At 39.9% G+C, this 27,016-nt stretch overlaps 2 protein-coding genes across 2 annotated transcripts in view; one reads left to right on the forward strand and one right to left on the reverse strand.

Annotated features, from left to right (window-relative positions):
* The window catches only part of VSNL1 (visinin like 1), a 97,460-nt gene extending 75,507 nt beyond the window's left edge, over positions 1-21,953 (reverse strand). The window contains exon 1 of the mRNA XM_045807112.2: positions 21,666-21,953. The gene's annotated coding sequence lies outside the window, so the exon portion shown is untranslated. The remainder of the gene's footprint in view (positions 1-21,665) is intronic.
* A 725-nt stretch (positions 21,954-22,678) lies between these two features.
* RAD51AP2 (RAD51 associated protein 2) overlaps positions 22,679-27,016 on the forward strand; it is a 29,899-nt gene continuing 25,561 nt past the window's right edge. The window contains exon 1 of the transcript XR_015725097.1: positions 22,679-23,366. The gene's annotated coding sequence lies outside the window, so the exon portion shown is untranslated. The remainder of the gene's footprint in view (positions 23,367-27,016) is intronic.

Below are 27,016 nucleotides of genomic sequence, written 5' to 3' on the forward strand. Positions count from 1 at the left end.
CTTATAAATCAATAAAAAGTGCAGACTATGTGCAGAAATCATGCTATGTCTCAGGGTATGGAGATGAATAAGAAGCTGCTTGCTTATTTCCCATAGAAACCAATGACCCAATGGGAGAGACAAATAACATGCAAACATTTACTTACAATATATAATAAGGAGCCATAGGACATCCCTACAATGTACAAGATTTTACGGTAACATATGTTAAGTGGTGAAGATCTCCTATAGGCTACCATATTAACTTACATTAAAATATGAGAACTTGAAAAGATCTTTGTAAAATCTAATTGATCTTCCTTATTATAAAGCTTAGGAGGCTGAGATGCAGAGAGAGTAAATACATAGATCCTAGATCAATGCTTTCCTTTTCCAGATGGAAACCTGAGGCCTAGAGAAAACATAAGCTTTTTCTAAGGCTGTAGAGAATAGTCTGTGGAAGATTTGTTCCAGAGCCACGTTTCCTGATCACAAATCCAATGTTCTCCTCAAATGGGGCTTTCACCCAGAGTGCGTCAACAAAAACAGAAGGTGACAAAAGAAACAGGCTACTTATCTTCTAAAGAAGTACAAGGGCAACAGAGGATATAGTGGGCAGGACCTCATCTCTGTCTCAACAATTTAGGGAAGAGTCATGAGTTTATAAGCCCATGTCAAACACTTAGGAGTCTGTATATGCTTCTCTGTTCCTTGTACTCTAATTCTAATCAGTCAGAAATTCTGCCTTGACTAACTCTAGTTTACTTCAAACACTACCTTTTTTTTCAACAACTACCTGATTAGTCTCTATCCTTCAAATTTATTCTTGACACTGCTGTCATATTGATTTTACAAGGATAAATATCTCACCACTTCAGGCTTTCAATGGTTCCTCATTGCCTAAAAAGCAAGTCTAAGTTCCTTCAAAATACTCATAGGGGCCACCATCAGCTTGCCAGTACCTTTCCTTCAGTTTTCTCTCTTCTACTCCTGTCTCATACTTCCAGACTCATGCTCACACTGAATTTGCATTTTCAAAAACGTTCCAATATTTTATCAGGTCTCTGTTAGCCTAAGAGGCACTTGTTGAATGGACAAATGAATGAACAAATGAGATAAAGGAAATCTAATAAAGACATTTCTTAATGACATTGCTATCTTGGCTAATTAATACTCTCTAGCCATAAGCTCAATGAATTTGGGTACTGTGTTTTTCCTGCTCACTGCTGTGTGTCCAATATTTCACAGTTGAATAGATACATGGATGGAGGAATAAAACTTTGTAACAGAGATTTGTATGGCTGTTATCGAAGGGCAGAGGAAACAACCATATTTATGGGAACTAAGGAGAGTTTCACATGAGAAACAACCTTTGCAATGGATGAATAGAAATTGTCAGGTAGAAATTATAGACACAATGAGGTACAAAAGAACATGGCATGCTCAGGGATTCAGAAATACTAGAATACAGCTGGAAAGCTTGAGGTGGGCAGGATAACCTAATGGAAAGGGTTGGACAGAGTTAGCTTCAAATCCCAGAGTTAATTCTCACTATTTATATGACCCCAACCAAGCTATTAAACTCTCGTAGCTTCCATTTCATCTTGAACCGTGAAGATTAAAGATGAGGTAATATAAAATACTGAAAATTGCATAGCTTAGAATAGGGGTTCTCCCCCGTCTTCCTCTCTTCCCCCCACCCCTTCCTTTTAGTGTTAATTCTTTGGTTTGACACCAGTATCTTGGGCTGCTCTGGTCAGTAGGTAAGGGCCTCTTTCCAATCTAAATCTAAAAACCTCTCCACAGGATCTTCTCTGTGGGCAACCAGCTCTTACCTGTGTATCTCGCATATCCTACTGCATACATCACACACACACAGAATAAGTATTTTGACTCCAACTCAGATTAAAATAGGAAGGGCCAATGGAACAAGAAGGAATTCATTTACTAGCTCATCTCTAAAGTTTTTTGCTCATTTGCTGTCTATAACCACATACTTTGACCCTACTTAAATTTCAATAGGGAGATTCTATAATATATTGTCCACACTCTGAGAGTGACGGAGGATGCTATTACGTCTACCAGGACAACAGGTATTATTCAGGACTATCTTAAGCAAACTGGGTTGTATCATCCCCCTGCCTTTCCAGCTTTATCTCCTATCACTCCCCCTTTTTTCCTACACTGCAGCTTTACAGACTGTGTGGCTTTCTCTCTAATACACCAGATTTATTCTTACACAAGGGCCTTTGCATTAGTTTTTCTCTTTCCTTAGAATTCTCTTCTTCTAAGATCTTTGATGGCTGACTTCTCACCAAGTCACTGGTTTAATGTCACTTTTTAGATCTTTCTATTTAGACTATTAAAACTAGCCTCTCCTCCAATGACTATCTCATTACCTTGTTTTATATTCTTTGTAGCCCTTAAGATTATCTGAACTTAGTTAATGTACTTATTAATTTATGATTATCTATTGATGATCTTTCACTATAGAATGTCAGCTCCAAGAGGACAGGAACCTGGCCTGTTTTATGTACCACTGTTTCTCCCTAGACTCATCCCTGATACTGAGTAGGTATCCAATAGTCATAAAATGAATATCTTAACTTGCTATAATGTCTAAACATAAGCTTCCTTTCTTGATAGTGACAGTGATTGATAGTTACCACATGAATGTGTTCGTTTCATGTATCAGTGCAAAGAGGTTGTATGCCAAATTATTTGAAGGAAAGATCACCTCTAAGTTCCCCTATCTCCCTACTCATGAGCTCAACAGGGGTATGCAACACCGTGGAGTTCTTAATTATTGCCAACTTCAGGGAGAAACTGAAATAAACAGCCTTAAGTCAGATTAGAGGCTACAGGTTTTTTAAAATATTGTGTTAAGTTTGACCCAGATAGTATCCTAGGAACTAGAGCAAAGTGTGAGTTATACACCAGGAAAGTTACCTGACACAAATCATAGCTAAACTGTTGGCTCTTGGTATTCTGGATATTTTTAAGTTATACATAATTTTTTTTCTCTGCTATTTTAGAGCGCTTTTGGAGGTTTTCAGAAAGCAAGATTGAACAATGGAAAGATCAATGTTCTTTAGAGTATATTAGTCTTACCATTTTGGGCAATTAACTGATGGTTCTGAGACTTGGCTTCCTCATCTGTAAAATTGTGATGATACCACATGACTCAAAGTCTTTCGTAAAATGAGAGCTAACATAAGTTAAAAACCTAACACAGTGCCTGTTATAGTAGATTCTCAACAGATAGTATCTACTTTTATGGCTTACCTTATCAGGTGATATTGATCATACATTCCATTGGCATTCAGAAAAAGTTTTATAATAATCCACAAATTGCCCCATTAAAAAAATCCTGATGCCAAATATAGTAAACCATTGATGCTAATAGATTTAACATTTCAAAGTTTGACTATTCTATTATGGACCTATTAAATGAAGCAATTTGTAAGTTTCCTGGAACATGTATGTGAAACATCCTTGGTATAAGGCTGGTGTGTAGGAATAAATCACTCAGCTCAGTTGTGATTCTCTCAAGTATCTACATCACACTGCAGTTTTGTTGATATTCATTCTTCCACATGCATGTAGGATCTCTCTTACATGATTAAAAAACAAAGCAAAGGGGCACCTGGGTGGCTCAGTCGTTAAGCGTCTGCCTTCGGCTCAGGGCGTGGTTCCGGCATTCTGGGATCGAGCCCCACATCAGGCTCCTCCACTGGGAGCCTGCTTCTTCCTCTCCCACTCCCCCTGCTTGTGTTCCCTCTCTCACTGCCTGTCTCTCTCTCTGTCAAATAAATAAATAAAATCTTTTTTTTTTTTTAAAGCAAAAACTAAAAAGCTATGTTTCTTTGTGGAAAGTGTCTCCTTAAAAAACATGCCTGTTCTGCTGCTGAGAGTAGTGAAGAGAAAATGAGGAGGGCAATCACTTTGCTGTATTTTGTGAGGAAAATTATATGGAAGAAGGATACTCACTTTAGAGATCTGCCAAGATTTTGAGGTGTATCCCTTCATAGTGCCAGGTATCCAAGACTCAGAAAAGACCCTTCCTCAAACATTCCCAAAAGAAAGAATATTTACGGGAATTCTCTCAAAGGTCCACCTAAATAAATGTCACCCTATTGATATAACCTTATCTTTGACTATGAGTAAGGAAGCAAAAAGGAATGAAAGTTTAAAGATAGTTTAACTTTATACTCCATATCTCAAGTTTCTAGCGTATTCATTGTTAATGATTAGCAAAGAAAAAAATAGCATCTTTGGTAACAGGCATCAAGACCCTTGTATTGTTAATACTCTTCATCCCAGGAATTTAACTTAAGGAAAATTGTCAGTTACATGCTCAAAGATTTGGGCAAAAATGAAATTAGATGCCAACCTCACACTGATCACAAAAATATATTCAGATGGTTTAAAACCCAAATAATACAGGGGCGCCTGGGTGGCACAGCGGTTAAGCGTCTGCCTTCGGCTCAGGGCATGATCCCGGCGTTATGGGATTGAGCCCCACGTCAGGCTCCTCCGCTATGGGCCTGCTTCTTCCTCTCCCACTCCCCCTGCTTGTGTTCCCTCTCTCGCTGGCTGTCTCTATCTCTGTCAAATAAATGAATAAAATCTTTAAAAAACCCAAATAATACAATATGCACAAATCATGATAAAAAATTGATAAACGTGACTACCTCAAAATTAACGACTATTTTTAAGACACAATTAACCATGAATAAAGTTGAATAAGTAACGGGCAAGGAGAAGATATCTGTAATGTACATAACAAAGGATCTGTATTCAGAATATATAAATATTCCAAATAATATATGAGAAAAATACAAACAATCCTATTGAACAACAGGTAGAGCATAGAATGGATAATTTACAGAGAAGAAAACCTACATGGCCAATAAAGAGTAAAGAAATGGAAAATAACAAGGGACAATTTTTTCCAATCTATTTGATAAAAATATTTTTTAAAATATGCTTATAACAAGTGTTTACAAAGATGTAGAGAAATATGAATTATTTCTAATATATTATTGGTGGGAATATCTAATACAGCAGAAGGTGTATATGGAACATGATCTAGGAATTCTATTTCAACACATATACCCTAGAGAAACACACAAATATCCAAGGGCATATGTGAAAAAGATATACACTGGAAGTCTGTAATACCAAACACTAAAAAAAACATCTCGGCAACCTAAATGATCATCAAACAGGGAACGATAAATAATTTGAGGTAGAGTCACGTGATGAGGTACTGTATAATAGTTAAAATGAATAAATGACATTATATGCATAAAAATTGTGATCTAAATTTTTTGGAGAGGACAAGTCAGAGAATGAGACAGTATGATGTCATGTGCTTAAATATCAAAGAGCCAAAATGATACTATAGAGACATATGTATTTAGTAAAAAGAATAAACATGTTTGTGAAGAAAATGCATGCTAAGTTCAATAGAATGTTTCTGAGAAAAAGAGAGGTGAGTGGAACTGAAAAGAGAAATGAAAAGAATTTCAAAATAAGAGAACACATTCGTATTTGTGAATTCTAGACGGTAGGCTAGTGCATACTTACTATGTTATTATCTGAACTTTAATGTATGTTTGAATTTTTCACAATAGAACATTAATGTTTTCTTTTAAAGCATTTGGAATTCATATTTCTCTCTAATTCTGGCTTTTTCTGAAGTACTTTACATCACTGAAGATTAGTGAATCGAATGGCTCGGGTGCCATTTATGACTTTGGATAATGATATTTTCCTCCAGTTCTCATAAAGAGCAGTGACGTTCATTTCAAAGGAAATGTAGCAGAATGCCGAAGAGAAAATTTTGCCATCCTCTAAGAATTTTACTTATTTAAAGCAGCCCATTTTCAGTTTAGGAACAAATACTTCTCTGATCAATGCTGCAATAAATACAGGGATGCATATATGCAGCATCTGCTGCTTTAGCTACAACAAGCTCGTTTCTGTGCATTGCAATTGCTTGTTTATTTGCCTGGCTCCGCTAGACTCTTGGAACCCTTTGAAGAGGGGGACACCGTCTTGCTCATCTATGCCTATAACACGTTGGCATTCAGTAAGTGTTTTTAAAGGTGACTTAATACAATTTGAATTTTCATCCTGAATAGGCATATTGAGACACAGTTGTTTAAAAACATTTGCAAGGCATCCTGAGAGGTTCGCAGAGACTCCGAGTTGGCATGAGAGCGACTCTTTGAGTCACCTGGTTTCTTGCCATTGTACTAAAACACATAAAATGAGGATATAATGTAGTTGTAGTTGCTGTTGCTGTTTCTCCAGAAGCCTAAACATGAGTATTGGAATAATTTCTTAAAGGCCTCACCGAACAGCCTCAGGAGATGGTGTAATAAAGTCCACTTAATGATAAATATGCATTTCTTTGCCAAAACAGAACAACATCTTTGGCCAACTACAGAGTTTCTTTCAGCTTATAGGCTCTGAAAGTGTATTTCAGGTCAGAGAGACTCAAAGAAGATACAGAGGAGGCTGCCAAACCGCCTAAGAAGAATTCTGTTTAACAACCAGAAGTGTGCGACAGAACAAATCAGAAGAAAATCCTCATTTTCCTTTTTTGAAACCTCTCTTTTCCAATTCGTTTTTTAAAATTTGACTGTATTAATACATTTTCTGGACCTAACTGAAATCCTTTCTGAAGCAAGGAAGAAGACTAGATAAAAGAAAACGAAGAAGAGCATGACTCTGGAAAAATGCCTGATGTAATTAAGGAATTGGTTTGAAAAAGGAATACTTAGAAGATGGTAAATTTTATCTATATTAACATCACAACTATGTAAAAAAAAGGCATATAAAGAAGAGACCAGAAAGAAATATGCCAAATAATCACAATAATTAACTGAATATTAGGAGGATGATTTTTACGTCTCTGTGCTGTAACAGTCTCCAGTTTTGCTCTGAAGATAATGTATTGTGTATGTATTATTTTTGTCATGAAATACTTCCCATCTCCCTTCATCTCATCTTCCCAGTTATTCCTTGCCTGACATACTGGATGTATCTGTTATTAATATGTCCCATCTGGTGTTTTAGCTGCAGTGGCCCTATCCATAGTTCATATTCAGGAAAGTCTAGTTGAGCTGTTTTTGGCAGAAATGGCCTAAAAATCCAATCAAAGCTGGGTCTCTGACCCAAGAGAGGCACAGCCCAGGCCAGCTGATGAAGCTGAATTGTGGGAAAGGCTTGCAAATAGAGATAGAAGAAATCAGACTTGCTCTTTCACAGATTTGGAATGGAAGAGTGATGGTATCAGATCCTTCATCAATAGTGAGTGCAGAGCTAAACTGCAGGGAGAGAAGCTGAGATGCTATGTATAGAGAGAGGAACATCTTAGATCCCACAGATCAAGACAAGGAAGCAGTGGCAAATCCCTAGAGTTATGTTGCTTCCTGATGGCTCTGTAGGTCTTATTCTGATGTTTATCCTTAAAATAAGACTTCTTTGTATAATATTATTCAGAGGAAGATAAAACTGCTTTAATGCAATGTATGCCCTCACTGGGGACAGACTCCAGGTTCTAAACCTAGGGTCCAATTTATGCCGCATAGGAACAGACAGAATACTTGTTTACATAATCCCAATGTCCTGCCTAATGCCATTACTGGGGAGCAAAAATTTATTCTTTGATTTTTAAAGAATGTGCAATTCTTAAAGAGACCATGTTAGCATTAGCTTTGTTTCTTATTTGAAATAAAAAACGTTTATGGTCATCTGAAAGAGAAAATTTGGTCTGTGGATTGCAAGAGTGAAGTCTGGAGGTGGGAGAATTCATTTAATTATTTAAAAGGTCTGTGAATACATGCGAATACCAGCTTTGGAAACTGAATAGTGTACCTTTCACATATCACCACATTATTTTTCAAATGTGTGTCAATGCTACTGCTATTAATAATGTAAACTTTAAATGTGAATTTTAATCATTGTTGAGTTCATAGTACCTGTTTGTTGCAATGTGTTCTTTCAAAGCAACTAATAATGAAATTATAACCACTAACCTTGGGACCTTGAAAAAGTTGTTGGCATGGCAGAGAAGTCTCAGAAGTATAAAGTACTGGTGGAAAAGATTGAGAACACCTAATACAAACTGTAGACTGGAGAAAACCTCAATAGGTTTGAACTGAAACGCAACAGATTCCAATTCCACGCAGTAATTCCACAGGCTGAGAGTAGTGCAGACCCCACTGACTGGGTGAAAGTGTTTGGTGGGAGTCACATGTTTTATTCGGATGAGTGTACCTATTTAGAACAATGTAAAGGGAGTGTCATTTTCTTGATTCACTTCCAGACTGCATTCTTAAGAGTCACAAAAAAAGAACAGATACTTGGCATAGGTTTTCTATCTCAAGAATGGTACAGTTATCAACCCAGTTGCTCACGAGCACAGTTCTCTCCCTGTCTTCACAAATATAGTCATACTCCTGTATGAACTACCTGCCAAACATCTCCCAAATCTGTGCAGGTCTCTGAGTCCATGCTGCACCCCTTCAGACCAAGCCAGTATCACCTGTCACCCCTCACCGGGATACTGCAACTGCTCCCAAGCGGGTCTTCCTAATTCAGCTCCAGGAAGATGATCTGACAATTCAAGTCTGATCCAAGTCACTCCCTTTTTAAAATCTTCAACAGCTTCTCACTGCTTTTGGGGTGCAGAAAAAAAAATCCTTAACATTCCTTGTAAAATTCGTGACAACCTGGAACCTGGCTGCTTGCTACTAATTCTGCAGCCTCATCTAACGCCACTCTTCTGGTTCTCACTGGGTTCACTATCAAATCCAGCCCTTTGCACATGCTATTACCTGTGGGTGGAGGACTCTTTCTGTGCACCACTCTTCACCTGGCTAACTTCCACCCCAATTTAGGATCCCAGCATAAATCTCACTTTGACCCAGTCCTGGATTCCTTGGACTAAGCCTCTTTGTTATGTGTGTTATATTCCTTTTTTCTTTTTTTTTTCAGACTGATCAGTGTTTAACACCTGTTTGTCCTGCCTTTCCATACCATAAGCTCCATGAGAGAATCTTTTTCCTTCTAGATTTTTCCAGTACAGGGCTTGGCACATAACAAGCACTCAAAGTCTATTAATATTAAACTGGATTAATCAGTTGATGTTTGTTGAGTTGGATTTTAACTGTCATATTCTTACAGAAAAAACTTTTGAGCCCCAAAGAGACAAACTCAGAAATCTATTGAAAACAGATTTGCTCTTTTTCATGTCCAAACTTTCTTAGTATATAATTAGGAAAAGAGCTCTAAAGTCAGACTCTGCTGTTGCCACTTGTTGGTTATGGGACTGTGGGCTTGTCACTTGTTGTTTCTAAGTCTCCATTTCTTCTATAATGGGGATAATAAAAATTCTTAGCAAAGGGGTACCTGGGTGGCTCAGTTGGTTAAGTGTCTGATTCAGCTCAGATCATGATCTCAGGGTCCTGGGATTGAACCCTACGTCGGGCTCCCCACTCAGCAGGGAGTCTGCTTCTCCCTCTCCCTCTGCTCCATTCTGCGCTTGGGTTCTCTCTCTCAAAAAAGAAATAAAATCTTTAAAAAAAATTCTTAGCATGAGTTGTGAGCATCAGATGAATATATGCATGTAATTAAGTCAATATAACTTAACCATATGTAGTATTATTGATTAAAAACACCGTTACTACTAACTTCTAAAATCCATCAAGTGATAACTATGTGGCAATATTTATAATTTAATCACTAGGATAATACTGTCACATAGGTATCATTATCTAAATGTCATAGACAAAATGATTCATATAACCCAGAATAATTGTGACACAGCCTGATTACAAAATCCATATTTCTTTTCATAACATCATGCTAATCTTATTTGATCAAGGTTCTATAACCTTTTAAAACATTATGTCAGATACATGAAGTTGAAAGTTTTCCTGCCAGTACCGTATACCTTGTTTCCCGCTCTCTCTGTCAATAATGGCATCCCTGCTCCCCTTTGCTCGTTATCTAGCTGATTCCTACTCCTGCCATCCCTGAAATTAGCCTAGCTCCTTCCAACCCTCACCATATGGAGGTGTGGGTTCCGTGTGCCCCAGAAGTGCTACCACAGTTTTCTATGTGCCTCTCATGATTGTTCTTACCAGACTATCAATTATTGGTCTCCACTGCTGAAACGTGAGCACCGAGAGGGCACAAACAATGTCTTATATCCTCAAGGTAAACAGTAAGTGTTCAATAAACACTTGTTGAATAAATGAAAACCACATTTAACTTAATGGGATTGTAGAAGCATTTAAGCATGGTTAAAGACCCACATGTGTATATCACATGAAAGCAGCCAAGGGTTTGGGAAGAGCACCTGACACACAGGTGCTTACAGATTTCTCTGTCTGGAAACTGTCCTAGTGAGCTAGGACATGCATCACAGCACGGTTCTCTTGGAGGTGTACTGCCATCAAAAGCTCTGTTGTTGTCCTCATTATTGGGGACCTTGTGAGTCAAGGATAAAGTGGGAGATGCTAAAACCTCGAAGCAAGGCCCACTCTCCTGTTCTCATAGAGAAATGCAGTAGCCATCTCCTTCTCAAGGCCTAGGAACTATAAACACACCTTAGTAGTAATCCCAGGAGGCTGAGTTGGAAATCTAGATATCTCCCTGGATTTCCCTGGAATCTATTACTTTAAGCAGTTCAAAATAGGTCTTCCTGTCACATTTTCTTATAGCACATTTCTTATATATTTTTTCCCATTGTACTCAATCTTATTTGTAATTTTGTGCTACTTATTTGTAATTTTGTTTAATATATATTTCTCTAGCTAGACTCTGAGCTCTATGAGGGCAGGGATTATGGCTATTTTAATTCACCCTGTATATCTAGCACAGGCAACTGACAGATATGCCACAGGTATTTGCCGAAGGAATGAACGAATTGATGAAATAGAGAGATAGGGCCTCATATAAAATCAATATAATGAATATCAAAGCAACAGGGTGAAGTAGGTAGAAAGAGCACAGATCTGTTTTGGATCTTAAAGCTATCACTTATAAACCTCATGACTTCAGGCAAATTCCCCAATCCCTGTATCAATTTCTTGGTCTAAAGTAGAGCTATCTCATTGGATTGCTATGAACCTGGCAGAGCCCCTTGCACGGAGAGCTGGGGTGTACCATGCATATTTCCAAACACTGCACACCTGAAAAAGCATCTCCTCCTCTTTTCCCTTCCTTGCTGGATTAACTGCGAGGAGTTGTAAAGTACCGGAACATCATAAGGTGTAGACTTCAGAATTTGTATTTTACACCCAAGAAACCAAGATCCATATTTCTTTTCACATGAAGAAATGAAATCTCAGAAAAGTTTAAGTAATTTTTCCAGGACTTCACATGAGTGATGACTACAGCACACCTGTCATGCCTGAAACACATTTCACGCCTCCTAGTTTTACGGGCTTTCCATTATGTAGTTCCACTCGTGTCCTTCTAAAGCAGCTTCTCCAACTGGGGTCTTCGGAAGACATTGAGATGGTAACAAGCATAATTTAATGTAACTTCCCTAAGCAAACACGGGAAACAAGGCCTACTGGGGTCTCCACAAGAGGAACCCTCAGACTTCTATCCATAGGCATGTGCACTAGGAATACCTAAAAGTGGGATGTAGGAAGCACTATCTCCCTCAAAAAAAGTTTCCACAAAACCCTTTGAGGGGCAATAACTATCAGCGTCTTGGAAATATTTCTTTAAAGAAACAAAGTTTAAAATGTCCTTACTACGAAATTTAAGCCACCTTCCCTTTCAACTCCGCCACCTCACCGAGAATGAGCAAACTTTCAATAGGCCTTTGTTTTAATACCGTTTCCTAAGTACTGCTTTGTTATAAAGCTATTTGTTCTTAAATATTTTGCTTAAAAATGTGAAATGGGGGCGACTGGGTGGCACAGCGGTTAAGCGTCTGCCTTCAGCTCAGGGCGTGATCCCGGCGTTCTGGGATCGAGCCCCACATCAGGCTCCTCCGCTATGAGCCTGCTTCTTCCTCTCCCACTCCCCCTGCTTGTGCTCCCTCTCTCGCTGGCTGTCTCTATCTCTGTCGAATAAATAAATAAAATCTTTAAAAAAAAATGTGAAATGATCTATGACAGTACATTGAACTTATTGTATACATATCATGTATGTATGTATGTATGTATCTGTATGTATGTGCATTACTCCCTCACCCCCACTTTGAGAGCCATTCTCCGCTCTTAGCCAATGTGCGTTAGCGTACACTTCTACAAACACTCAACAAATGAAGGCTCTGATAGACTAATCCTGATTCAAACATATTCTGCAACATTTATGGTGCGCACCACTAAGGCTTCCCTTTCTGTCATTTATTAGGTGTTATTTGATGGGCAATAGATGGACTAAGTGATAATATTAGACCTGACCAAAGAAGTGAAGTAAGGGTGTCATGGGAATGTGTCACAGGCGCTGGAGGCACCTCAGAGGAAAAGGTGAAGGAAAGAGAGGATTAAGGGCAGAAGACAATTAAACACTGGCAGATGTCCTCTGACATTATTTATGAAGCATGTCATAAATCATTGGCATGGGAAGGATTGTTCATCAATTGAATGCTAGTCATGGGAGGCTTTGGGAATTTAGCAGGAGGTATGTCTGAAATAAATGGAAGAGCTTCCCCAGACAGATGCAGAACACAGGTCTAAGCTAGGACCCTGACTCAGGATACTTTTTCTAGGACCGTAGTCACCATGGTCTCTGGGATATATGGGTATTAGCTATTATTTAACCAGCAAATTAGAACAAATACGGTTAGAAAGGGCAGAACACAGAACAGGAGACTAGAAGAAAGGATGAAACGCAGACAGAGGAGAATGGCAGGAGGAAAGGTAGAGGTCAAGAATGGGAGAAGAATTATTTACTCTGTGCTAAGGTCTTTTAGGTGGGGGTGTGTGTACATATGCATATCTGTATATACACAAATATATATGGTCTTCAACATCCCATAAAGCAAATATATTATTCCCATTTCCCAAGTGAGAAAATGAGCCCCCCAAATTAATTAGGACTGAGAGTCCTACCCAGTTCTATGAATCATCCAAGACTCCTACTATACAAAAGAGCCTCAGAATGTCTGTGCAACTTTTACAGATTTAAAGGGAGAAAAGGATGCTCCTTTTTAATGACAGATTAGAAATATGCTTGAAATTCCCTAGCAAATGAAGCAGGAAATATGGGGAAAAGAGAGAAAAAGCTAAGGAGAAGAAAAATGGGTCTTAGAAGAACTAAAGACAGGGGTGCCTGGGTGGCACAGCGGTTAAGCGTCTGCCTTCGGCTCAGGGCGTGATCCCGGCGATCTGGGATCGAGCCCCACATCAGGCTCCTCCGCTATGAGACTGCTTCTTCCTCTCCCACTTCCCCTGCTTGTGTTCCCTCTCTCACTGGCTGTCTCTGTCTCTGTCGAATAAATAAATAAAATCTTAAAAAAAAAAAAAAAAAAAAAAAGAAGAACTAAAGACAATAAGACCATTTGGATTTGTCTCTGTGTGTGTGTGTGTCTGTGTGCGAGTGTGTGTATACACATGTGCGTGCGTGCAGAGGGGCTGTAACCAAGTTTTCAGCTCAGAAGTTAGACGGGTTGGAAGATATACTTTCCTTATCATAAAAGCCCTGGGAGGAAAGAGTGAAAGAATGGATCACGTAAAAGTCCTCCCACAGATACGCATTGAAAGATAAGTCATGAAATTAGTTGGAATTAAAAGGGAGGTGAGGGGAGAGTATTAAAAACTCTTTTTTTGGAAGGTATGGAAGGATAGAAGTATGATAGTATGAAATTTAAATCAAAAGGCAGGGCTCTTGAAATATTTTTGTTCAAGTCCAGTGACTCGCTGGAGGCTGGATGGGAGAAAAGGGCCACGTTTATTCAGTTATGGTAGCGCTCCCACATCCCCAAAAAATACATTTCAAGACCACCAATGAATGCCTGAAACTGCAGATAGGACCGAACTTTATATATACTATGGTTTTTCCTATACATACATACCTATGATAAAGTTTAATTTATCAATTAGGTATAGTAAGAGGTTAACAACAGTAGCTAACGATAAAGTAAAATAATTATAACATAATGTCACAAAAGTTATGTGAATGTAGTCGCCCCCTCTCTCAAAATATCTTATTGTACTGTACTGACCCTTCTTGTGACGATGGGAGCTGATAAAATGCCTGTTGATGAGATGAAGTGGGGTGAGTGACGTAGACATGTGACTTAGCATTAAGCTAATGTTGACCTTTTTTTTTTTTAAGATTTTATTTATTTGACACAGAGAGAGAAAGCACAAGCAGGGGAAGCAACAGAGGGAGAGGGAAAAGCAGGCTCTCCCCTAAGCAAGGAGCCCGAAGTAGAGCTCAATCCCAGGACCCTGGCACCATGACCTAGCTGAAGGCAGATGCTTAACAGACTGAGCCACCCAGGCGCCCCTACTATAGACATTTCTGACTACTCATCAGGGGATCATCAGCTTCTGGACCTGGGTTCACTGAGGGTAACTGAAACTGTGCAGAGTGAAACCACAGATAAGGGAAGACTAGTGTACCTTGAAAAATAATAAGTGGCCTTAAAATGAGTTCAATTAGGAAACAAACTTAAAAATGTGCTCTTAGTTCCTCCATATTCTGTTGGGCCCAATTATATGCTGGTATTACATGGCAGAAGGATGACGGTTAAAAAAAAAAAAAAAAGGTCTAATGGAAAGGAGGTGCATTGAAAGAAAGAATGAGTAAAATGTTAAGTTTGAGGTCTCAGTGTAGGCTTTTCTTCCAGAAATTCTCTTTTCTATGCATCCAGGCCACCTTTCTATTTCACTTGACTTAGTGAATTGCATTTATCTGTCTTCCTAGGCATAAATTCCTTGAAGGCTGACACTGTATCTTATTTAATGTTGATTCCACAGTGACTACACAGTGCTTGGCACACTTACTCCATAGACATTTGTTTTACAACGTAGGCTAAGCACTGTTCAATGTTCACTGCTTTTAATAGCTCGATTCCTCCCTCAGAAGTTCCACGAGTGTAGGCTCTGCTACAACTCAGAGACTAAAGTGGTTTCAGAACTCTTGATCTGATGAAAAGAATGATAATGACAATAATAACTATCATTAACTGCATTTTCACAAATGAAGCATTATATCTTTACATATGTAGTCTTTTATTTTCTGTTCAAGAATCCTGTGAATTACTATTTTAAATGGAAACTGAGGTTGAGAGTTTGAACCACTTATTCAAGGTCATTGAACTAATAACCTGTGCAAATGTGGTTTTTTTTTTTTTTGGTTCTTTGTTTTTTTCTTTCTAAGTATATCTAGCTTGAAAACTCTTATTTACATTTCCTATCCTACTTTCTTTTGAGCCAGTTAAAAACTTGGGGAGGGCTGAGGAATTCTTCATTCACAAACTCAAAATGAGTAAAGATTAAATGTAAATGGATTGTCTTCATCTCTCTGAGGAAAAATATACCTTTATAAACATTTAAAAGGAAAGCTAAAATTTTACATAGAATTTAAACTTATCTCACAATTTCTTTTCTTTTTTTCATAAAATTTCCCATATTAGCAAGAAAACAAACATCAAATGCCTTCAGTATAAATTTCAAAAACACTTGAACTTCTGAAATAAACAAAATTGATGGTCTTCCATTAACTCATAACACCAACTGTCAAAGGATTCCAACAAATAAAAGCTGTTAACTGAAAGTCAGACTTGCACGGCACCATTTGGTACATTAAAATAAAACATATTAATAAGCATGTTAACTTTATCGATAATGCTTAATAAGCCTCCATGAGACACTTACCTCATAATTTAAGATTGAATTTCAAGAAATCAGAAATAAACACACTAATCGCAAAGTAATAAAACCAACACGAAATATAAAATACCAGAGACTCCCATAGCACCACAGTCTACTATTTAAAGAAATCTCCAATTGCAATAAAATACGAAACAACAGAAATATTAGGGTCTAGTTATTTGTGTTAGAAAAAAATATACCCTGGCTCCAAAGCACATTTAACATGTTAATGATTTGCAAAAATCTATTTACATTCAGCTCCTCAAAAGTTCATTGTCTTTCAGAGCCTAAGAGATAATAAAAAAAATCCAAACAAAGGAGAGAAAAAATATTATTTAAACTTAAAGATTTCCATTTTCAGAAAAGTCCCTATATGAGCAAGAATAAGGAAAAATAGAATTCATTCTATAAATCTGTAATAACTGCAAATAAATTTAACTGATAAGTTAACACTTTGCCTTTTATGAGTAATACTTCATAAAAATGAAATCCTTTTAATGAAGAGAGCCCTACTTTCTATGAAAAGTTCGGCAATTATTGTATCAGATATATTGAGTTTGAAGGCCACTTGGTGAATGAAGAGTGCTCCAAGTCTTAAGTGTAATTTAGAACAAAAGGAAATAGATTGTTCACCTGAAAGTAACCCAACAAATGGTTATAAATGCAGTGCATTGTCTTAAAAAAAATAAACAGTTGGTGGTTACAGAGCAGGTCATCTGTGTTAGAAGCAGTGAAGAAAGGCAGTGGAGAAATCCAGAGAAAGCATAAGAATCATAACGAATTACCCAACTTGCATGCTTTAAGTTAGCTGGTAAGGGTATAGAACATCTCTTTAATGTATTCGCAGGCACCTTATTATTAAAGTGTCAAACCTCTGTGAGGATTCTTGAGTAATCTGTTATTCCATTTCTGTTTCATTCATTAAGTAGTTTCTGAAGCACCCCCAGGATCCCCGTTTGTGAAGTTCTCAATGAACCAGGTTGGGAACAACTTAAACTATTTTGACTCACTTAAGAGGGCATAAATTATCTTTAGAAACAAACTGTAAATGAGGAATGCACTATTGTGGTCCCTTCATAGGGTGAACATGTTAAAATAATTCCATAGCTCAAAAGAACCATGATCTAAGTGGTACACATAGCTATCATAGTCTGGGTTTAGATTCCCTTTTTGACTTATTAACATCAGTTCTTGTAAATAGATAAAAATAATTTATATTTTGACTTATTAAGAGATAAAAGGAGGGGCGCCTGGGTGGCTCAGTCAGTTGGGCGTCTGACTTGTGGTTTCAGCCTAGGTCATGGTCTCATGGGTCCTGAGATCGAGCCCCAAGATCGTGGCCCACAAAGTCCAGCTCCATGCTCAGTGGGGAGTCTGGTTGGGATTCTCTCTCTCCCTCTGCCCCTCCCCCCACTTGAGTGTGTGCTCTCGCTCTCTCTCTCTCAAATAAATAAATATATCTTTAAAAAAAAGAGAGAGAAACAGAAAAATATTCATGGATTACAATAAACTCTTAAGCAACTCTTAAAGGTATTATAGTGCTTTTATATCTTTAGTGAGAATAAATTATATAATAATCTTTAGTCCAACTCTTCCTTTTAGTAACATAAAAATATTGAAAGCAATGTTAATTGTACATATTTTTAGTCAAAATAATTTAATTTCTTGGTATAATTAACAAGGTGCATACAACTGATTCTTGGAACAAAGATTAAATTGATATATGTTACAGAGTATCTAGTATAAAAGACATTGTGCAAATATTATGGAAAAATGAAAAAGGTCATTGTAATCTCTGCCCTTGTGGACTGTGCTTTCATATTGTAGATACGTCTTTGAGATGAAAATGCTCCTTGATATACTGCACTTTTTATGTATTAGAGGGATGGATTAAATAATTTATATGGATCCCATCCAGTTCATTTGCTCTATTAATTATGTGAATTAACCACTGGGACAGTAGAAATATCATTTATTAACTTGTGTACCACTTGAAACTTTTGGAAAATTGATACATTTATATCTACTAAAGGTAACTGAGATGGACATTGTCAATTTCAACTTTAGACTAAACTGAATGTGACCCATTCTTTAAGAAGAACCTTCCAATGTCCCTAAATATTTACTAATCTAAGGAACATAGATATCACCCAATACAAAGAAAAAGACCTTCAGAATGATATTAAAAGTTATTGCTTTCATGAATTAGGACCCTTGTTTGATATTGACATTATACTGTCATTTTATGAAATTCCCCAAGGAGCTCCTCAGCAATGTTTGGAATCCATACCTATATGCAACCCCAACAGAAAATCTATAGCTTGCACAGGACAACATTTCTAATCATGTTATCCTACTACAGATGAGATTCACAGCATAGCAAATGAAAGCAGGGCACTTAGAGCTGCAAGTCTTTGCATATTTTACCTGGTGTTCAGACCCATCTGGGCATGACTATTTTCAGAATGAGATAGTAAGACCTGGTGACATTTGTTAGGGACAGACTCTATCCAAGACCGAGCTCAACCCAATTTAGCAAAGGTTTACCATGAAGGGTTAAATTAAATTGTTAATTGGTAAGGCTCCTGGCTGGCTCAGTGGTAGAACATGCAACTCTTGATCTCAGGGTTGTGAGTTCAATCCCATGTTGGAGATAGAGATTACTTAAAATAAATAAATAGAAATATTTAAAAATTGTTAATTTTTGAACATGTTGAGAAACTCACCCCATGCTTCCACAAAAACTCCCAAGAGTATTTAACTCATCTTTTAAATGAGAAAGAAACTCAGACTGTCTTCCTCAAGCCTTCCCTAATGCCTCAGCTTTTTGCAGGTAAAAATTCCTGGCATTTCCCCAAAGGGGACATCTGTAGTGGTTGTGGCTATCTTTCTGAGGGCGTGGGAGATTACATATTTCAAAAAGGAACAGGAGGGCCTGGATTATCTTTAAAAGGCCTAGAGCTTTACTGTACAGGCATTCGGGAGAGAAAATGAGGGAGAAATAGAAAAACTGAGTGAGAGGAAAAGAGAAAATAAAAAGAAGGAAAGAAAAGAATGGCCAGGTAGGCAGGTGTGATTGCTGCTTTGCAGTCCCAGTGCAGCAAGACAGCTGCCCAAGTGCTTTCCAAGCCCTAAAAGGCTTTGCCAGCAGCACTGCTGTCCTCTCTAGCGCCCACTTCAGGCTGAGCCACTCCGGCATTCTTCCTTTAGTCTTCCTGCCCCCCACCCCTCCCCTTCTCTGCAGGTGGCTGCATCTGGAGGATTTCCATGAAGGCTGGGGACAGTTAGGCATCTTGGATTTGGGTTCTGCCTTCTAGGAGCCAAAGTAGAGCTGGCAGAACCCATTGTGTATTTACACTGCAGCTGCCTCACTCTGCTAGGTCCCAGGCCCTGCAGCTGCAGCAGTTCTGGAAGATGCAAGACCGGAAGAAGAGTGAGGATGATGCCTGCAGTGTCTCAGAAGGCTGGAGTCCCTGAAGGATGAGAGCGCAGAGGAGTTGGAGAGGGGCCTGGCCAGGGCCCAAACAGGACCTTTGAGTGATATGCCAGTGCTCTCAAAAAAAAAAAATCCAAGGATTCCAAAGAAATTAACTGAGATGCAGAGGAGGCCAGGAAGGCCAGGTTAAACATTGAATAAGGTAAGTATATTGGAGGTGAGGGGCAACAGAAAAGAGATAGAAAGTGACCTTATAAAAAGGGAGAAATGATAGGGTGTGAAAAGGAATCCTTGGGACTCTCTTGAAAGATATGCTGGGGACCAGCCAATTGTTTATTTGAAGACCTTAGCAATGTCACTGAGGATGATGAAATTGTAGGGAGAAGGGAACATTTCCACTTCACATTACTCTGTAATGGTTTATTTCATAGACTAGAAGTTAATTGACTTTTCCCTAGCTTCGTGGTTCTGGGCCTCAGTTTCCTCATCTGTAAAACAAGGGGTTTGGACTAGATGCTTTTGAAGGTCTCTGACTGATGTGACTCTGTCAACCTACGAGCCAGGGTATCTGACACCAGCATCTCTGAGATTTAGTACCAGGTTCCCCATTCTTCCTGCACTACCCATTTATCAGTGCAGTGTAACAATACCCGCACCATTCGTGAAGCAGATCCCAACTCTCAGTGATGACGGGCAGCATGGCTCAATCATGACAAGAGATTGATCCTTCTGCCCTAACTAAGGAAGGGAGGAACAGTGATTTACACTTTGGGTTTTCCAGGAGAGAATATTCTCGAATTTTTTTTATTTCAGATTTTATCCATTGTAAATTATAAATTCCTTTGAGGGGTTTGAAAGAGTTGGACTGGCTAAAGGGCCAAGGGGCTGTATAACGATCTGCCTTATTTGAAGGAAAATTTATGTCATTACAGAAATTGAATCTGCTTTTTCCATGGAAATCCAGCTCACACTGGCCATGCTCTTCTCTTGTCTGCCTGCCTCATGCCATTCTGCCAACTGCTTCAGGGCAGCATTTTCTGGAGTTATTAAACACCCAAGCTTAATGAGAGTGCACTTATGGGTGAAGTATTCAATGATGCAGGACCCCCACCCCCAACACACACATAATCGGTTTAGATGATAGTGGGGATAAAACATGTTTTCACCAAGAGTTTCGTTTTTAATTTGTCTCAACCTGAAATTCCTTTAATGTTTTTAAAATTAATATGTAGAAATACAACTCCTTTGCTCCTCTTGTTTTCAAGTGGGATGTGACACACAGATAGTATCCATTTGTGTTTTCTACACCCACTAGCATTTCCATTTCATTTTAGTCTCCAAAATATGGGCAAGAGCACAACTCCAGAAAAATGGATTCCCACTCTCCCATCTCACAGGGCACTGAACCGTGCAGCGCTAAGCACTTGCACGGAGCCTCACCATTTCCTCCGACCCCCACCCCCATTCACCAGTGCCGCCTGGTTTCCACAGGGGGTTTGACCTTGCAAAGACCCTGCTTCAGTTTCTAGGCAAGTTACAACTCATTTTAACTCAAACACAAAACGACCTTTTCTCCTTTAAAGAAACAGTACCAAATGTAACATATCTGGGCTTACATTTCTCAACCCTGTATTCCAGAATGTGAACACGGGATGCAAAGGCAGGTAACTAGTTTGGGTCTCACAGTTCCCATTCAGAGGCTCTGAGATTCAGACTCTGTTCAAAACAGACGGCTGACTATGTGGTTGAACATCTTTCCTTTTTTGCCCATTCACCATCATGACGAAAAATCAAAACCAAAAAATTATCTGCTCATTTCTAAATACAAGAAATGTGTTTCTTTTGCGCCTCGCTCCGTGGTTCTAAACACGAACACCCGCTCGGAAACCAACACTGTTTTCCACACCGCATCTCGTCTACTCAGTTTCACTTAGCAAACACCTTCACTGCTCTTCCACGGTGAGAAAAATGGTGCACCAACCCCACGGATGACAGGTTGGTACTTGACTGCAACCGCTCAATAGTTTTATCAGCAACCAGAAAACTTCACAATCGGTGAATAGCTACTTAAATGCGTGTAAGGAAAACTGCTTATTTATGGGCTTACACTAAAATAACCACCTCTGTTTCACCTATCTTAAATCTAGCCTAAAACAATCCCCTAAACACGCCGCAGATAAACACTCCCCCTTCCCCCACCCCCATTATCCCAAAAGATCCCCCCATTGACTAACAACACATTCAGACGGCCAGCATTAACCAAAGCAATTGCCACCATGCATCCAGACGCATCTATGTAAAGTATGTGACAATAGCCAAAGCATCTCTCAGACAATTGACTGTACTACACATGCAGAAAAGCAACGAAGAATGCATTTTCCACTTACAGTTATAGCGCTGCGCACGGTCACTTAATGAAAATGATAAAACTCAACAGTTCTTTATATATATGTATAATTCAGATAAACGGTTAAGCCGTCTCTGTGTGTGGTTCTCTCGCGCTCTTTTTTTTTTTTCTCTGCAGCTCTAGGCTGCTTAAATCCCTCTTGGATCGCGCCTCGCAAGCCCAGCCGCCGCCGCAACAAGCTCGGGTAAGTCTATGCTGCAGATTGGGAATCCCATAGAAAACCTAGGGTCCCTGGAGCTGGATGCGCAGGCGCGCGAGCCGCCGCCTCTCGAGGCACCCCCTCCCCTTTCCCTCCTCCCTCTTCCTCCAGCTCCGCAGCCCCAGCTCTGCGAGCTCACAAGCCGGTGACCAAAAGCAGCCTGGCATTGGCGCATGCTCAGTTGGAGGGGCTCGGAGTTCCCGTGGGTGGATTCCATGTCTCCAGATTTTAGCGGAAACTCAAAAGGAAAGTACATAGGAAAAGGGGAGCCTGGCTACCGGAGCAGCCTGCACCTGGACAGGCGGTAGGGAGAGCAAGTGGGCTTACCACACCCCGCCGTTTTGGAGTCTGATGATGAAGGCGAAGGCCAGAGATGGGACACTTGGAGCCTTCTATTCCCAAGGCTCCCAGCCTAGAGGGCCCTCGGCCCACCCTTTGTCAGCTGTAAGAGAAAACTGCAGAAATCCTTTTCTTGAGAGGAAGTGTATCCCCGGCTAGCTGTGAGCATATCTACCCGGCTCACTGTGAAGGAATGGTTATGGTGGGCACTTTTCGTGGGCCATTTCATCCGAGGGTCTTAACCTGGGAGTACTGGAAGCCAGGCCTTCTCGTACCCCATTGCCCAGGACCGTACTGCCCAGAGCGGCTAGAGAAATGTATGTTGAAGGAAGCTGGGTCCGAGGCTTCTTGCCTCGTGTGACCTCGGGCAAACCATGCTAACCATCAAGGAACATTTAACAAGCGCCTGTACTATGCAGTTAATAAATATTTATTGAATATGCGCAGTAGGGGGGATGGATGGGAGGGAACAAACCATCCTTGGAATACATGGTTGAGGGCTTGGTCTAAGTGATATTATAAAGCCCCCTTCTGTGTCCATTAAGGACGCCTGTGTTTGCTAGCCCTCCCCCTCTCCCCACTGTCCTGCCAAAGCCTAGAAGACTTGGCAAGGAGTAGTGCCCAGTAAATGTTTGGTTGCTTCCCTACCAGGAAAGCAAGAATTCCCAGATGTTCCCAACCCGATCAGTTTCCTTTAGTGTGTATGTTTGCTCATTCGTTCATTCATTCATTCATTCATTCAACAATTATGCAGTAACCAACTACTTATTATTAACCACTGTTTTGGGGATAAACGCTGTGAACAAAAGCCCGTCCTGGGTTCTGCATGCAGGTGGGAGTCGTATTTTCAAGGGAGGGGAGTTCTGGGGGCACAGTGAAGGTCTAGGTTCTCCTTAACCTTTACAATTTCACACGCTTTATCACGTTCAGGAAAACTGCAGTGTTAATAAACCTTTTGGTTCTGAGGACACCAAGAGCATCTTATGGCAAAAGGCCTCTAGACTGACAAATCTCCGTTGCCAGGAGAGAGCTACTCCTAGCTACCAAGTCGGAGAGTCCAGCTTGGAAGAACTTGAGGATACTTCAAACCAAAACCAGGAGAAACTCCGCTCCACCAGTCTGACGCTGGAAGACTTGTGCTCGGTGAGGACCCCCTGTAGTGACGCCTAAGTCGCAGCCCGACGCTCAAAGCCAAACTGGCCGGCGCAGGGCCCAGGAATGCGCTTTCCTGGGCCAGACGCCTCGGGAAGGTGGCGCAGGGTGGGGGAGCGCTCTCGGGACTCCCGGGACAGAGCGCGCAGAAGTCCCCTCCCGGCGGGGCTCTTCCGCGGGGTGCTGGCGACCTCGGAAACCCGGAGCGCGGAGTCCCGCGGAGCAGGGCGCGCGCCCGGGCGCGTTGCGGCAGCTAAACACATTGAGAGTCTGGCGGGCGCCAGCTCCGCGCTCCCGGGCCGCAGTGCGCACTGCGCAGCGGGGCTGGTGGGTTGTTTCTTTCAGTTTCTTGGGTCGGGGTGGGGGCAAAAGTCAGTTCTGGATATGTCTCTTCGGTTGGCCGTGGAGACAGCCTCCAAAGCTTTCAAATTAATTTATCGTCTTTTGTCGATCTCCCTTACTAAAGCGTTTTAAGCTGAGCTGTCTGGTTTCTCTCTGGAGACAGCCTCCGCATTGCAATCCGCATCAGCTGAAGGAAGGGGTCATAATGCCATTTCTCCGCGTGGAAGAGATGTGCATATGTTTTGCGCCCTGGCGGTCTCTTTCGTGGCAATATTCGGGTTTAGATAACTTACTTTCAACTTGTGCTTAGGAAAAAACGAACGCTGATACTTTAAAGCGTGTTCTGTTGTAGGGGAGGTTTGATTTCGATGCGTGCGCTTTTGTGAAGCAGCTTTGTCTAATTCGGCAGAAAATGTTTAAAAAGTTTTATTTGCACTGAAGCGTTGTTTGGCGTCCTGAATGCGGTATCTTAATTTTTAATCTCCAGCTGTGATGCAACTTTATTTTCTTAAGCTTTAATGTTTTGTTGTTAATTTTTTTTTTCTGAGATGCCTTTTGATCGAGTTTTATGTGCAGCGTGAAATCACCGTAGGGAAGCAAATTCTAAGACACCAAAGGAACATTATCGTTAAAATTACGGAAAGCGGTTCCCCTCTTTAGGATGGCAGAATGAACTTGAAAAGAGGAATGTGGTAGACACTAAAAAATCAGGGAACCCTCAGTTTCTTTCCTTCTTTGGGCATTTGCAGATGTCACTGATAATCACGGAAGAACAGAGGTGCTCGGTCCCGCGCTCTGAGCCCTGGAGTAGAGGAATTGGAATACCGCACCCTTCTGGGTGCAGAATACCATGGAGGTGTAGCAGTAGTTCCATTGACTTAAAGCCCTCCAGCACTGTGGATGGATAGCGGGGTCACCTTTCATACTCTGGAGAATTTTTAGGGGGATGCGGAGGAGAGGAAGGTGCTGTAGAAAAGAGTTTTGGGGTTTTTTTGTGGGGGTTTTTTGGGGTTTTTTTTGTTGTTGTTTTGGGGGGTTTTTTGTTTTTGTTTTTTTTTTGTTTTGTTTGTTTGTTTGTTTGGCTGGTTTTTTTGGAGTACCTAGTAGAATCCTCACTTGCCCAGAAACTACTGGGGAGCTCTTTTCCTTTCCTCATAAATTGTATTGTTTTCCGAGGTAGCCTTACTTCCCACCTCACTCTTTCCCAGATTCAAACAAACAAAATGAAACTAAGAATGACCTTTTAGGTGTACAGAACTTCATTTAATATTGGCATCCACTTTAATCGAGACACAGACAAGTTGAACACAGAGAATGATGGTACAAAACGCGAGGAGGATAACAGGTCTGAGCTTGTGGTCCTCTGAGCTCATGGTAATATTATTTAATAGACATGCTGTGTATAAAATATATGAGCCAAGAACGGTGGAACTTAAGGCATGGGGGCATTTAGGAAATTGGAAGGAATATTAAGTGTTTGAAAGTCAACATTAGAAAATGAAAAGAGACAGGAATTGGAAAAATGGATTTAAACTCATTTAAATTCATGCAGAATAATGATAGCAATTTTCTTGTATAGGTAAAGTGTCTGTTTCAGAAAGCTATGGGTATTAATCCTTACAGAGATGCATTACATAAGATAATTATGTGTATCTTGTTTTATTTATCCTATTTTTAAAAATATACGGATAGGCCAACGAAATAAAATAACTTTCTGAGGTCAACAGCAAGTTATTACCTAGAATAAAGCTATATAGTAACTTTTCTAGCAGAAAGTATTTCATTCTATATGTTTGTATTCCTTCTACATGTTTTTCTAAAATAAGTGGAAAAATGCAAGACCATGAGGAAGTGATTCCCATGCAGTTAGGGAGTGAGTTCCAAGTCTCTATGCAGAAGAGGGATTGACAGTCCTAGTGTTAAAGAACTCCATTGATCATTTCTCCCCGTGGACCTCTGATTTAGCTCTAATCCATGACTGAATGTAAACTCATTTTGAAAGATTATTCTTAGCTGTGTCACCAGTTTCCTTAAAAATTGAAAATCCGCAATAAAAGTTCCTTAAATCCCTGCTGAATGAATTATTGTCAAAGCTTTGCGTTTCCTGGAAGTTTCTTGGAGTCTTAGAAATGGTCATGGCAAATGCAGGTGCTCTGCAGTCTTAAGAATAGAAAGTGCTTTATTCCATTGTGTCTTCCACATTTGGGCCTAACTTATAAATTCCCAGGAGGGCTTTTAAGTTGGAAATTTTCACCATTATTGTTGCGTGTTTTCAACACACAAAAGAAAGGCTGATAGAAGAATTGTACAAAATATGATATCTATTTTTTTCTTCAATGACTTTTTAGGTAGTCCTGTGCACTAGGCTGTACTCTTTTTGAGTTGTGTGAATAGCCACTGCAAATATAATCACGGATTCATACGCTGGCGCTTCTGTACTTTGAAAACCACCTGATGTCAAAGGGTCTTCAAAAGCCCTTCTTGCTTAAAACATATCTTACTAACTTGCTCCTACCTTCAGTCTTTATTTTCCTTAATATAGTTCCTTTGAATTTTTAATGATACTTTTCAAGTCAAGAGAGAATGTTAGCATAAAATATAAAGGAAAATAAAAATAATGAATTCTTCACTCCTTCTGAGACTACCAACAAAAACAAACTCAGATCCTTCACCAAACGATTTTCACAGCTGGGTTTATATATTCACCTATTCCTCGAAGGAGGAAAGGACTTCCTCATTTTTTAGTGTTCTTATCATATTCCCCCCTTTAAAGTTCATTTGACCATCCTAAGGAGGTTCAGGTAGAGAGCGTGATCATTGATGATTCTTGTTTTTCTTCCAGATTGTAGGTTTAGTACCTGTACTACAGTCTCGAAGAGAGTGGATTGTATTAATTTTTTAAAAAGAAAAAAAAAATGCTTAAGTAAACTAATGGAGGTGTTTAGTAGCGGCTGCAGGTCGGATTCCTTTTTTTTTTTTTTTTAAAGATTTTATTTATTTATTTGACAGAGATAGAGACAGCCAGAGAGGGAGGGAACACAAGCAGGGGGAGTGGGAGAGGAAGAAGCAGGCTCCTAGCGGAGGAGCCTGATGTGGGGCTCGATCCCACAATGCCGGGATCACGCCCTGAGCCGAAGGCAGATGCCCAACTGCTGTGCCACCCAGGCGCCCCGGTCGGATTCCTTTTGATCTCCCTCATTCACTTATCAGACACGTATCGAATACCTACTTTGTGTCAGTCAGTGTCCTGAGCACTTTATATGCAGCATTCCATTTCACAACGACTTTATTTATGTATA

The sequence above is a fragment of the Ursus americanus genome, chromosome 7, assembly GCF_024610735.1.
Source record: "Ursus americanus isolate L20-20 chromosome 7, mUrsAme1.1.p, whole genome shotgun sequence".
NCBI classification, from domain to species: Eukaryota; Metazoa; Chordata; class Mammalia; order Carnivora; family Ursidae; genus Ursus; species Ursus americanus.